Below are 14,277 nucleotides of genomic sequence, written 5' to 3'. Positions count from 1 at the left end.
CTTTTTCTCATCTTTTTTTCTGGAGCATCTAGACCGACAGTCCAGTAGTAACGGGTCTGAATTTCACAAAAAAAGGGTGCAGCTGAGGAAAACATATAATTTAGAGGTTATGCACTTATTTGCTTTCTTAAAGTTTCATTTGTAGTGCTCTTACATACTTTCCTTGACTAGAAAGCAAGAAATAAACGTTCTATAGGGAAAAAAATCCCCGACAACTGAAACCTGTTTTTTTTTTGTTTGTTTAAATGACGTTGAAGAAATCAAGTGAGGGTCAGAAAGCTGACACTGACAGTAATCTGGTGACATGAGTGCATGTAAACGCACGAAAGGCTCTTTCACACTGCTGTGACAGCTGCAGCAACCTTGAGGCTGTCAGCCTCCGAAAGAAAAGTGGACCAAAAAGAGGCTGCTGCTCCTGCCAGGCGGTTACCGCCAGAAGTTTAGCACCAAGAACTTTGGATGGCAGAGCAAGATGCTGCTAGTGTGCACGTAGGCAGAAAATGCTTCATTTCCCTACCGCCATGACCTAAACTGCTTCGCCTCTGTCGCCTTCCTGTCATTGAAATGACTGCAGGAGGGCAAGTAACTGTACTGCGTTGATTGAAGGTTTAAACCACATTTTAAGAATTTCCTGTTGGTTTTTTTTATATATACTATATCTGCCTTCTCTTGTGGAGAAATATCTTTTTTTCCCCTCCACAGTTGGTTAAAAAATTATTATTATTTTTCACATCAGAAAAACAAAGAGTCTAACAGCCACATGTTAACATGCTTATTCTCTGAGCACCATAATTATCCACAACAAATTTCATCTCGAATTGTTATTGGTCAGTACAGTCGCGAGCGTATTTTATTTAATGGGTTTTATTTGCAGGGTATATCTGGGCAGAAGTATCAAGTAATCGAAATATCTAGATCTTAAACCAGTTGAGCTCTAGCTGGTTATCTTTACCTCCCCAGGCTGTTGGAGTGACAGCACACCATGGTCGCGCTGTGAGGAGCCATTCAGGCCTCACGGCTTCCACAGCACAGGCGTGAAAATCGGCTACATTTAATCAGCCATGGTGGAGGATTTAAAGAAAGGGATCAAGAGAGCTTTGTCTTAATGGATTGGCTACAGTTTAGGGGTCCAGCACACTGAGTTATACCTAGTTAAAAGCACATCATTCGCTAACAATATGACTCAAACCACATGGCACTTCCTTGAGACATCCTCGCTTGGATCTTTAGAAATAGAAAATATGTTGGTTCAATTTTTTGGGGGGTAGAAATCGAGAGTCAACTGAATTTGTGCAGTTAGACCCAAAGATGATTTTGACTGATTCTTCAGTCAATCATTTCATCCATGTTCAAAAAACAGAAAATTAAAGAATAAGTCAGCTTTTGTGTATTGGAAGTACATCAAATGACTCACGCATACAGTGGACCGATTCTTTCACTCTGTCTGTACATTAGAATTTCAAGCTTACGGCCATGGCAATTTTTACCAATACAGTAAGGCCATACAAGACGGAGGCGACATTCAGAAAAGGGCCAGTGCAGTCAAACAAAGAAGTAAATCAAGTGGCTTGACACATGCTCACCAGACAGTTTGCCGTTTGTCACAGAGCCTGAATGGAACTAAAAGCAAAGTTGTGGACGCATCGGGGTGATCGGCATTGCTCAGATTCTGCACAAGAGGCCTTTTCAGACAGCTGCAACACTGATTACATTGTGTGAAGGCCAATCAAAGGGGAAAATGACGAGAGCAGTCATGCCGGACACACACAATGCACAAATGGCAGTGGTCAGATGGTGGAGGACAGAGGTGGTGCTCCGGGGATTTTAAAGGCGCATTTTGGGATACAGGGTCAGATGTATGGGAAACTCTCTCACACCCAGCACACTGTATATCATGAAGAGGCGCATATACATCTTTGTGATATCTGAGTGACTTTGATTCCACATAACTGCTTTGGCTGAATTCGGTTTACCAAGTGGCCTAATTTCATGTATAATCTGTCAAATTAAGGAATTATGATCGTGGCACTGTGATAGATTTGAAGATGTTTAGGTCTTACATAAAGAAACAAAATATATTTCGAATGTTTTATGAACTAATTAAAGGTGATTTAACTTTGTAAACTGGACATTTAATCTTTGTAGCAACTTAGAAAGTAAATACTGAGCATCTTCTTTCTGTATTATCTCATAAAGGTCACAGATTCTGGCCAAGTTAAGTTGTTTTCATTGGTTTGACCTTATGGAGATGTGCGTGAATATCTCAACCACAGTTGCTTCAGTCAGTTCACCCAAAGTACAAAAATCCTCCATATTTTCTTGGTTACCTCTGGAGGAATCTTGCCACACGGATAGTTTTAGTGTTATTTGTCCACGATCAGTACACTGAAACTGCCTCGACACTTTTCCAATGTTCCAAGCATTCCCTCTTCAAGAGTCGACAGTAAGAAAACTGTGTAGGGTTTGCGTCTACAACGGACTGCATCACCATCAATGCCTTTGAGTTGAGACTTTCTACAAGTGTGCACCGTTATCCCCATTTGTGATTCACTGCGTCTTGACCAAACTTTTCAGCCCACCTTCAACCCTTTGTACTTACTTTAAACTAGTTTGTTTCAAGCATTGGCCTCAACCATCTCCAAGATTTCTGCAACCACCATTGTGGCGCTCACAACATCGAAAAAATTAGATGGAGCGTGTCTTTCACTTTAAAAATTACCAGTTTTCATTGTAACTACCATCTTTTGAAGAAATACTCCTCATGAAAAGGGCTGTCAAGAGAGTGCAGAGTAACATTTGACTTGTATTTGGGTTAAAACCTCTGAGATTTCAAAACCTGGGCAACTAAAACCAAGACTAACCACACAAACAAATACCACCAGACCAAAGTGAACAGAATTAAACCCTTTCACTGAATGAGTCACCATTTTTATCTCAAATCTGGAGGCGGTGATGAAATGTGAGTCATGAAATGAAATCTTGACCAACACTTAATTATAGAAATGTGCACTTGGGGCGCACATGCTACAGATTAAACACCTTCATCGCTGCTAATAAGGACTCCAGTTAACTTGTATTCTTATTTCCAGATCTCAGCCATTTGTGACGGTAGTTTCGATGGAGATTTTGAGGCAGGTGAGACAGAAGAAGTGAGTCACAGAGAAAACGACAGGCCCGCGACAGTCTGTCTCTTTGACTCCGTCGACGAGGACAATGAAGATGATTGTGACGACGACGATGATGATGGTAATGATAACAAGCACTGGCTGTTATGTTGTCCCCGCACTTAAACTCTCAAAGCTTTAACAGCTTTGTTGTGTCTGAACGATGCGATGAAGGGATTTCAAATCCATCTTAGACATCTCATCACACATCTCTCTCTGTCTCACACACACACACACACATATCTGCTACCTACATATCAACAATTATTTTGATCATGTGCCTCACGGGTACCGGAGAGAGTGTTTGGCCTCAAGGCGTCCCAAATGGGAATCAGTGTGTGTGTGTGTGTGTGTCTACTATGTTTGTGTGTGTGCGTGCCCGTTCATGTGTGGGAGGGCTGCTAGAACAGGGGATTTTTTGTGTTGGGGAAGAGAGAGGCTTGGGCACTTCATCTTCTCTTGTGTGCACTGCCAAAAAGGTCAGAGGTCAAAAGTCAGGGCGATTGGAGAATTCCGCGCTGCATGCCGACAGATCGGGTTTCAAGGGTGGGGGAGGGTCGCGGATCGCCCTAGAGGGATAGGTGCCTGTGTATGCATGTGTGCATGTGTGTGTGTGTGTGTGTCCACGGGTACATATATACATGTATGTGCACGTACTCGGGTCTTGCGTGCGCTCAAATACGTGTTTATGTGTGAGCTTGTTCGGGCAGCCCCTTTTTTTAAAACAGCAGCTTTAGTGCTCAGAGCATTTGGAACTTTCTCTTGATGTTTACTGCTTTGTGGGAGTCGTTTGGAGGAGAGACTCACCCATCATAAGGCAACACCTTAACTCCGTGACCTCGATGTCACATCGTCCGCAGCTGAAAGACATCTATTCCAAAAATGCTTTAGATCCATTTTTGGGTCGTTTGTCAGTCAGGAGCTCCAAAAACCTGTCACCATTTTTACATAGTTTGCTTTTTTATGCTATGAGTCATCCTGTTTGCAAGGCTGTTTGTTTCATAATGGGTCATTCTTGTTAGGATGAAGCACCTTACTTATTACTGTATTCCTGTCTGAAACCTTGGTAACAAAGTGAGTTCAAACAGAGCTTAAGGATTAACTGAGCAGGGAGAAGAGACGATAGACAGATCTTAGTCACGTTTGCTGTAGATTATGTTCCTTTAGTTATTTGGGCAAACTTTTTAAAGAGGATGGATGGAACTTGCATCAAACATTAGATAAAACCCTGTTTTTGCATTAAAATGATCCAAAAGCTGCATTCACAACAGACAATAGCAAAGAACTTCACTGACTGACGAAGTTTCTTTAGTCTCTCCGACAAAAAACCTTTAACCCGTCGCTCAGTAAGAGTTTAAAACTGTCGACTCAACCGCAATCAATCCACGGAGACGCATCCCGGGTTTAAACATTTAGCATAAGGCGCAGTCATTGAAATCGTTTCAGATGCAAAGAAGTACAGACCTCGGCGACTAGCAGCTCCCATTGTGGCCTTTGTAACTGATCATTAACGAACATGTGCTCCGGGCCTCCGGTGGCTCCCGGGGAGCCCGGACTGATCACCACAGCTGTGTTTCTATTGTGCTTACCCACGGTGCCGAAAAATAACACAACACCCCAGTTCTGTCTATGTGCTGGAATTTATTGTATTTACCTTCCAAAGCGTAGAGAAGCAACGGTTTGGAAGAAAGAGAAGAAAAAGAAAAAAAAAAACAAGCTGCAGTGGTCCAGCGTGTAGGAAACTTTAAGGAGGATAACGAGAGCGCTTTTTATGAAACTGAAAAACTGGGAGTGATTTATGTTGGCGTGATGTAAAAAAGTTTCTTTAGGGATGATAATGTTACATGAAAACTGAAGAGAGGGTGTAAAGGGAAGGAGGTGTCAACTCTGTGGGGAGTAGGTTTAAGTGTTTCACTGATTAGACACTTAAACACAAACACGGATATTCAGTGACAGCCTTGTTCTTGGGTCATGTTCTGGATTTTTAAATCGAGGATTTCAGATGTACTTTTCCTTGAATGCTTGAACTTTTTTTTGACAGTCAACTGCAAAGCATGCTGTAAAAAAAGAAAAAAGCGTCTGACAAATGCTATACATCACGGAAAAACCCAATAAAAGCTCTTTGTCAGCTGTTTTAATGTCACAAAGAAAACTACCCAGCTCCCTCTGGACCACTTTGCCATATATTTTCTGCTTCACAATATGTGAATTGTGGATTTAAGCCACGGGCACTTTGCGGTTTTTGTGGTTTTTGTGGTGGGCAGAGGAAGTACCATACTTTGACAGCAACTTCCAGAACAAGTAGTCCTCTCTCTGTCTCGTTCATACAGAACAAATAATGTATGCAAATTTAATTTAACCCTTAACAACCCAGCCGGTGGGCTTCAGTCATTGAAAACTCTTGTGCATCCATGTATTGTTTAAACCCACAAAACTTCATATTATAACATTTAACTGGTGATCCCGATCTTCCTAAAGATACAAAATATGTCTGAATTTGAGGGAAGTGTACATTTCCATTATGTTGTGCTCTGTCTGACAGACTGAGCGAGATGAATTTAACTCTGTTTAAGGTTTGTTCATACTTCAACACGGACGTGGACAGCTGTGGGCTTGCACACATGCTTCTGTACATGTTACAGTCATGTATGCAAACGTGTGCTAGAAAACAAGACGGTGACCTTATGACAGCAAGAAGAAGAAATCCTTTGTTTGATGTTTTTGACCGAACAACGAGAAAAGTCAAAAAATAAAACTAGAGATGTCTTGAATTTGAGCCTACTGACATGGATCCTCAACAGGGTCGTTCGTTCCCTCAGGTTTTCCGTTACATATTTGAAATCTCAGGCCTAATGACATCATGTGGGTTAGTTTCTCAGGCTTTAGAAAGCTCCTCCACGACCGCAGAGGACGTTAGACAACTGTTTTCACAGGCAGAGTAGTGCTAACCGTGACGAGTAAACTGACCTTTATGTGTAAATGTGGTGGAATGCCCCTTTAAGGGCAAACAAAAAGGGAAAACTGCGTGTTCGGGTGTTAAAAATTCTCTACATACATAAATATATCACACACACACACACATGGGCCATTACTTATGTATGTGCATGATCTATATATTTAGGACTCCCACAATCATAATCTCCATCACTTTTACACTTCTAAAACTAGCAGGGCTTTTGTTTCACAGTTACTACTGCCCCGCTGCACACACGCCTGCTCACACCAGCACCAGCACCTGCACTCATGTTCAAAAGCATGAACATGTTATCCACTTACACGCTCACACACGCCCCCACTTCCTTCACTTCTTCTTCTTCTTCTACATGGGAAGTTGACACTTGTACACTCAAGTCTTTTTTTTTTTTTACAGTATCAGATCCTTTACGGCCCTTTTCATGCTTCGCTGTAGTTTTTTCTTGACGTGGTCAGGGATCATGAAAGAGCGCAAACGAGTCATTGATGGATCGGATGGAGTAGTCTAAACGTGGAGCTTGACCTCCCCCGCCCCTCCCTTCTTCCACTCCCCAGGCTGTTTGAGCAGAGGGTTCGGATCAGGACCGACTCTCAGGCCCCAGAGTAGGAAACTCATTTTTCGAGGGGGCTCGTATCTTTGATGGCTGTGCCCGTTAACAATGCGTCCTTTCTGTGGCCGGGTAAGAATTGGCCAGCAGGGTTCCTGCGAGAGGGGAAAATGTAAACGGGGGATTAGCCGGACTAATGGCCACAACTTGTCGTTGATGTTAATTAGCGTTAATTAGGACCCCCACCCTTCATTTAACAGGTTGGATCGAAAAAAGGTGGAGGCGAGCTGCTGGTATTTTTTTGCTAATGTCCCAACTCATGTTTGTGCACACATGTTCAAATTCTCATGCATACTTTTTTCACACTCGCACACACCAAGCCAGAGCGCTTTCTCGTTAATTTCAGCATCTCGTCGGGGCTGGCACTCGTTTGCTGACGCCGTCCTTCTGTTTGTTCTTTGCTCGTTGTCGGGGGCCGTTTGCTCTCGCCACAATGACTCCCTTTCACTGGGTTTGATCTTTGAAGCTATTCAGCCTCTTCTTTTTTTTTTTTTTAGTGGTCAAGAGAAGAAACCACCATTGCACCTCAAGTCTTTGCACAGCCCTAAAGCCAACCGTACCCCTCCTCCTCACCCGTGTGTGTGTTTGTGTGTCTACTGATCCAGGGGGAATGACAGTGGTAGGATTTGGGATCTATTTTGCTTCCAAGGTTCCTCCACTGAGACATAATCGGCCACTTTGTTGGGTCGGTTAACCCCGTATTGTCCCGGAGGCCCCATAGCGCTCCAATGCCATTCAGTTTGCTAGTATCCCCCCCCCCTCTCTGCTTGCGGTGGCAGCTTTGTGTAACACGTACATGTGCAAACACACACACATTCAGCAAAGGGGTGACACTTACACATGCACACAAACACAGAGAGGGCATGTCCTGCACGCTACCTGAGGCTTGTTTTTACTTGGACATGCACCCCTTCCAGCTTGCTCCCTCTCTCAGGCTCGACGTCCCAGCAGGATTCAGTGGTGTGAAATGGGGGGCCCACAGTTTGCTGCTGGTGGGAGTTAAGAGAGAAGAAGGGGGGGGGAGAAAAAAACGCTTCTCTCTGGCCAACACCTGGTATCACTTTATTAACCCTCGGCTGTCTTGACCCCTGAGAGCCAAGGAACAGCAGGGCCAAAGGGGGCCGCAAGGGAGTGAGAGGTGGGGGGTGGAAGAGGAGAAGGGGTGCAAGGGGTGTATGGACGTCACCGCGCAGCCTTTGAAGGGGGAAGCGATGCCCCCACAGTGGAGCCCCTGCGATGACTTTACCAGTACTATGACCCCCCTTGACCCTGACACCCCCCTCTGCCCAACCCAAAAACCCCCAACCCCTTCTCTCCCTGCAGCTGCTGGTTCCCATTGGCCCGCCAAGGGCCGCTGTAGTGGTGGGTAAGAAGGAATGGACGGAGGGAAAGAGAGCGAAGGAAAAGAAGGGAGAAGGGGAGCAGCGAGAAGGGGGCCATGCAAAAGGTCAACTGTTGGTCAGAGGTTTTTATTGGGAGTGCAGGAGGGAGGGAGCGGGAGTGGGAGTATGCGTTAAAGACCACCGTCTGAGATTTTAACTGCAGGGAGGGGAATTTGGCCTTTTTCCACCCCTACACACGTTTAGCAGTTAGAGGACAGGCTCTGAGTAGACCTGTGTGCTAGCAGCCTTAACAGTGAAGTGCAGAGAAGTTAAGTGAAGTGACGCCTCTGGGCACTGCGGGCTCGTTTCAACTTCAACTCTCAGTGCATGATTCTGAGGGTTGTATACTTGCATGTTGACTGTCGCTGCACAGCAACCGGACCAGCAAAGTTGAGAATATCCTCACATCACATGCATTGCTTATTCAGGGTATCGAAGATCTCTTGGGTCATGTAATTACCGTACCGGATGGGACGCCTGTGGAAATTCCATCAGAGGGACGTCATACTGGAAGGATTAGTACTGATCCAATCAGAGGTTACGATCGGTCCGAGGCAAGTCTAAAAACCCTATATGAGCCTCTGATTAGTCGCTGGCACAGTCAATAGGGATTTATGATCCACAAATAGAACCTGTAGGAACAAGTTAGCTCCTCTGACCTTTCATCAAAATCACCATCAAGATGCTTGCTGACCACCTGTCAATCTCACCTGTACTTCAGGCAACTGATGCACTTTTACAGGCAGGCTACTTCTTCTGTCTGACCAGCAGCCCAAAACACAAAGATGTTTCAAATATAGTTCCTTAAAAAGTTTTTTTCTTATTGCTACTTCACTTGTATGTTTGACCTTTGATCCTGGAAGATTGTAGGAAAGTTTTTCCGTGATCACCTTAAATCTGAGTTTAAGACATATGTTTGGGCCAGTACGAAACTTGCACATGTGATGCGAAAACATCAGCGCACAAACGCTGAGGATGGACTTTGCAATGAAGCACGAGATATCTTGTGTACAACAGCCAAATTTATAGAACCAAGAGGTTGCATATTCAAAGATACATCGATTTTTAATGAGGGAGAAAGAGTAGATGTGATTTAAATTCAGTAATAGACCCACATTTGATCTAACACCAGGCAGACCCAGAAGCCCTAACCCACTCAAGAGCTACTTGAAGATGAATCAGAACAGCCTTCACTATCTAAAGTCTTTCTGCACTGAACTCTCTTGTTGCCTAATTTTCACTGGCCTCCTTATCACAACCTGAGAACACACAAAGATGACATCTGTCGGAAGACACAAGTTCTCGACGCGATGCACAGCAGTCGCCGCGTTGAGCCTCTCTCTCCGCAGGGGAAAAGATTACAGGCTTTCTCCGGGTTCATGTTGGGCATTCGTCCAGACTTTCCCTCCAAGACCAGGAAGACATTGTGAAAAACAAGGTTATCTCCTGACTCAACCCCCGCAGTGCAGCGTCAACACTGTTCTGCCGCTGCAGCTCGCCTCGACCCGACGAGTCACAAGGGCTCAGCCTTCAGCCAGGGTCCAGAGGTTAATTTATTGCCTGATCGCATGACCGCAGTTTGGAGTTTAAAAAAATGGCAGTAAACGTTGCATTATGAAGGTGGAGGAAGGGTGGAGAATCAGAGTCTGCCTCCAGAGTACAACACTTGGTTAAGTGCATTGGTCACAGTCTGAACGCCTGACGGTTTATAATCAGGGCTGTTTGACCACAACTGACCAAACAAGACTGTGTGTCTCCGCTGAGTGTGGGGAAAGGAAATGAAGCATGATTGGATTAATGAAGGTATAGATAGATAGATAGATCTTTCTCTCTCTACCTCTTCTTTCTTCCCTCCTCTCTCTGTCTCTCTTTCTCTCTGTAGGCATCTTTTTATGGAACTGACATTCCTGGAGTGGTCGAAACAGAAGCCCTTGTTTAGAGGCGAAACCCTCCCACCCCTATCCCCTTTTTTCATCTTCCTAGTTTTGGAGCCCTGGGTCAGAGGTCGAGACCCCCTCCAGCTTCAGAGACATGTCAGGTCATGCAAGCCACATAGCATTCCCTGTATAGCCCCCACCACCCCCCAAGCCCCTACCCTGCCTCCCCTTCACCTCAGCAAAAGGCCCGCTGCCTGGCTTCTTAACAGTGCCAACCCCCCCACCCCCCCGTCCACTTACACAAGAGGTGTGAGAGTATGTGCGGCTGAGTAAGCGTGTGTGTGACATTTTGAGAGATAGTGAGTACTAGCGATCGCTTGAGGATTTTACATTGGTGAAGATGGTTTTGGACAACCAATGTTAAAATTTTAGGTCTAAAAGTTGACATGAGCAAGATTTAGACATAAAATAACGTCTAATCTGGTATCAGGATGAAGTGATTTACCTAAATATCAATCTTTGCTTGTGAGAATTAGAATTTTGGAAAAGACTAGCTGATGGATTTCTTACAGTAAAATTGATCCAAAAGTTAAATAAATAAACATGTTTCATTTCTGACATCGTGATGAATCTAAACAGCAAAAGTAAATAAACACGAGCTGCTGGGTTGCGATAATAAATTGGTGATGTGTACTGATGATGTTTTGGGACGGTTATATATTTTCCTGTGTGAAATGATAAACTTAAGTCTCATCTGTCAGAGCTGTAAGCTATGGTTCACTGCCTTTGTGTAACACGCAAGCACGTCGATGAAATAATTCAAAAATAGGAAATAAAAGACCATAAATTAAAGTGGAGCTGAATTAAAACTGTCAGGAAGCAATTAGGAAAACACCATAATTCCTCCAGATGGGGGCCAAAGTTGAACAGATAGCAAAATACGTGTTAAATGAAAATAACCAATTTTGGGAGTGTATCGCTGCCAAATGTCAAAGGTCACCAGACTCGGCGGGGCCTTCACTCGTGTCCTCTTCGCTTAGTCAGCGAATGGAACCAGCGCCATAATCCCACAAGAAACGAGATGAAAAATGGGTTTGAGATGCACAAACAGGGCTTGGGATGTAGCGCAGAGAAAAGGCTGACCTCTTCCAACAGATAAACAAATAACTAAATAAATCCTGGGGACACTGGGGGTGAGGGAAGCTACCCCCGAGGGGTCAGAGCAGGAACAGATAAATCTCCCTTAAAGACGCCATGCCTCTCCACCAGTTAACCTCTTAATCAACCCCAATCGGCCAAAGGAAACAGCGCTGACTTTCAAAAACTATCAGCTCTGCGTCTCTGCAGTGAGTAAACAGCCTCGACACATTTGCACAGCGCTGTGTGTGCAGAGAAATGCGGGGTCATTCGCTCCTGCATGATGAGAGTTTAATTAGGAAGTTCCCTGGGGTTCTTCATCAGTGTCTTTGAAAGCGATTCAGACGATAAAAACTCTTTGGTTCTTCTTATGATCTCTTTTTAGTGCACACACATTTCTAGTAAACTACAACTTCTTCTTTGTCCGTCCATCAGCAAGCCTTTCTAGAGCGGTGCATCAGCGATTAACCTCCTGCGAGCACAAGAGCGGGCAGATAGTATCTGTTCTGGGGGGTCATGCAAGACACGGGCTGTCTACGTAAGACCCCTAACAAACATGTCATTCTCAGCTTTGAATTTCTATTTCGGTAACACGCTCAGGTTACATACCTGGTCACTTGATGGCTCCTTTCCTCAATGGGATCATATTTAGCATGGGCTTGAAGCGGAGCATTGCATTGTGGGGCTCCGGTGTTGTCAGGCCGTCCATAAATTAACAAGAAAAGCGGTGGCCTCTGCATTTTCTAGGCCATTCGGTGCGGTCATGTTTACCACCCCTTGCCCCCATCATGACACCCTTGTGTGTCAGAGCCTCCTGCACCAGTTGGTCCAGCCATCAATCACTGAGCATCAAATGCAAGTGGCAAACTATCCTGTGCATTTGTTTAAGATTCTTTTCAGGTATGACGAGAGCGACGTTTACTATGATTAGAAAATTCAAGGTCAGAAAAGGTCTTAATGTCCGATTTCTTCTCATCGGAATCTTTAGATACCCGCGATGTAAGATGAGTAGTGTTTGAGGTTTGCTCGGCACGCAGAGGTTATGATCCTGAGTTTGAACATATTTTATAACAACAGTCTCAAAGGATAGGCTCACATTTGAACAATTACATCTTTAAAACACTGTTTGGTTGCTGGAACTGTTCCTCCTGTTCATATTGGCTCTAATGAAAGGGAACCACAGCATTTCTTTTGTGTAAAAATACACTGTAAAATTCATCTGAAGCTAATATGAAGCTACATTTATTCATTAGCCTTCTGTTAAAGAAACAACGACAACTAAAATAAATCACAGTATCTTTAATAGTAGCCTCCTGAGTCTGAAAACAACATTTGACGAAGCAAATTCAGTGAGTTTTATACAAATATTTCCTATTTTCCTATTTTTCAGAGCAGTTCAGCTCATATCTCTACAACATTAACAACATTATAAACATTAAACATTAATAAGAAATGCCCATCTGTGGGTAAATATAGCATATTTGTTCCTTACAGACTTACTTTTTTTAAAAAAACATAATGTCCTGAAACAAAGAGTGATCACACACACACATCAGTTTTGGGTGTGTTGTCTTTATTGAAGGATTAATGTGGTGGACATCACATACATTACTAACCCTGGAGCTGATCCTCATTTAATTAACCCCTCTGTGTTTTTTTTTGTTTTTTTTTTCCTTTGTGAAATCTCTCTGGTTAAATTCATCATAAGCCTCAGCTGTATAGAATTACACTCTAATTATTAGGCCCCCAAAACCCTGAGGTGCCCTTGGTCACTGGCCTTACAGCTCGTGGAATCTCCCTAATAGCGAGTCACAGGGCTAATTGGGAGACAGGTAAGGTTACATGTGACAGCAATTAAGCCGAGCGCGGGGCCAACCTTGTGGCCTCCGGCGAGCTGGGCGCTGCACTCAGGACTCTTAAGTGAGGTTTTGTCTGTTTTTAGCGCTTTTTTTCTTTTTACCCTTTAGGAGAAGCAGAGATGGAGGATTACAGTTCTTCTTTTTTGTCTATAGATGGACAGGATTATGTAAGTAGCCTTTAAGATGCCATTGTTCTGTATTGAGCTGCTTTTGTTGCGCACTGGTTGTATAATTATAGCGGGATTATGACCTATTGAACAGCTTAATCTATTATTATTATTATTATTATTATTATTATTATTATTAGGGTAGTAGCAGGGTAAGCAAATATTGCAAACACCCATCATTTAATACGAAATTTAAATTTGGGATTATGTCTTAATTAATAAAATAAAATATTGTTTCCATAGATGGATTCATGTCAGTGAGAGGGGAAGTGTGAGAGCGTGTCTAAACACATTATCACTTTTCAAACCTTCGGCCCACATGCAGCACGGGGCGGTGGGTGCACTCGACCCCCCCTGGCAGCGGTGTTGTTGGAATTACCTTCACATGACAAATCAAGAGCCTATCTGGGAAAATAATCAGGTCCCCGCTGCTCTCGGCGTGGAGAAAACCCCATTAGAGAACAACACTGTCACTGTTAATCACCGCAATGGCCTTTTGTGCGCTGGCACAGACTGTATAACACAACAAACCGACAAAATCAACACTTTCTCGGCTGGTAAACCATTCAGGGAGCTCGGTGAGAAGTTTGGCACCTTTTGTTGTTGTTTGACTTTGTGCAGACGCGTTTCTCACCTTTTTGGGGTAATATTTAATTTGTGTGGTTTGTTTTCTTTTTTTCTTTTTTTTTTTGGCACAGATCAAGCTTCAATATTTAAATGCCCACACCCTTAAAAATAAATGATTCACTTTAACCCTGAAGTGGTTCTTCACTGTGATGACATAGAGGAACTCTATATGTAATTTAGTATAAATAGTGTTTATCCCAGAGTTCATTAAAGGCGCAATATATAATTATTTGAATTAAAATGTTCCATTTTAAATGCAACATTTGGTAAATTACTGTAATTAATTTATGGCTTTATATAAATTATTGTCACATTATTAACTGTTCCATCTAAAAATGAGTTGTATAATATTACCCTTTACAATTAGAAATGGCACCACAACAATAATTTCTACACACAGCCACAAGTTATTCAATATTTTAGGCGTATATCAGCCATTAGTTAAAGCCATATGTACTTCAGGTTCATTAAAAAGGCTGTTTG

The 14,277-nt window shown here is 43.3% G+C and overlaps 1 long non-coding RNA gene across 1 annotated transcript; it reads left to right on the top strand.

Moving 5' to 3' along the window:
- The first annotated feature begins 3,178 nt into the window (after positions 1-3,178).
- LOC113747330 (uncharacterized) lies at positions 3,179-13,710 on the top strand. Its single transcript, XR_003463573.1, has 3 exons — positions 3,179-3,246; positions 13,109-13,167; positions 13,411-13,710. It is a non-coding gene; the product is annotated as an uncharacterized LOC113747330 (long non-coding RNA).
- The last annotated feature ends 567 nt before the right edge of the window (positions 13,711-14,277 follow it).

This window comes from Larimichthys crocea, chromosome XIII, assembly GCF_000972845.2.
Source record: "Larimichthys crocea isolate SSNF chromosome XIII, L_crocea_2.0, whole genome shotgun sequence".
NCBI lineage: Eukaryota > Metazoa > Chordata > Actinopteri > Sciaenidae > Larimichthys > Larimichthys crocea.
This window is presented reverse-complemented; position numbering and strand designations above follow the sequence as displayed.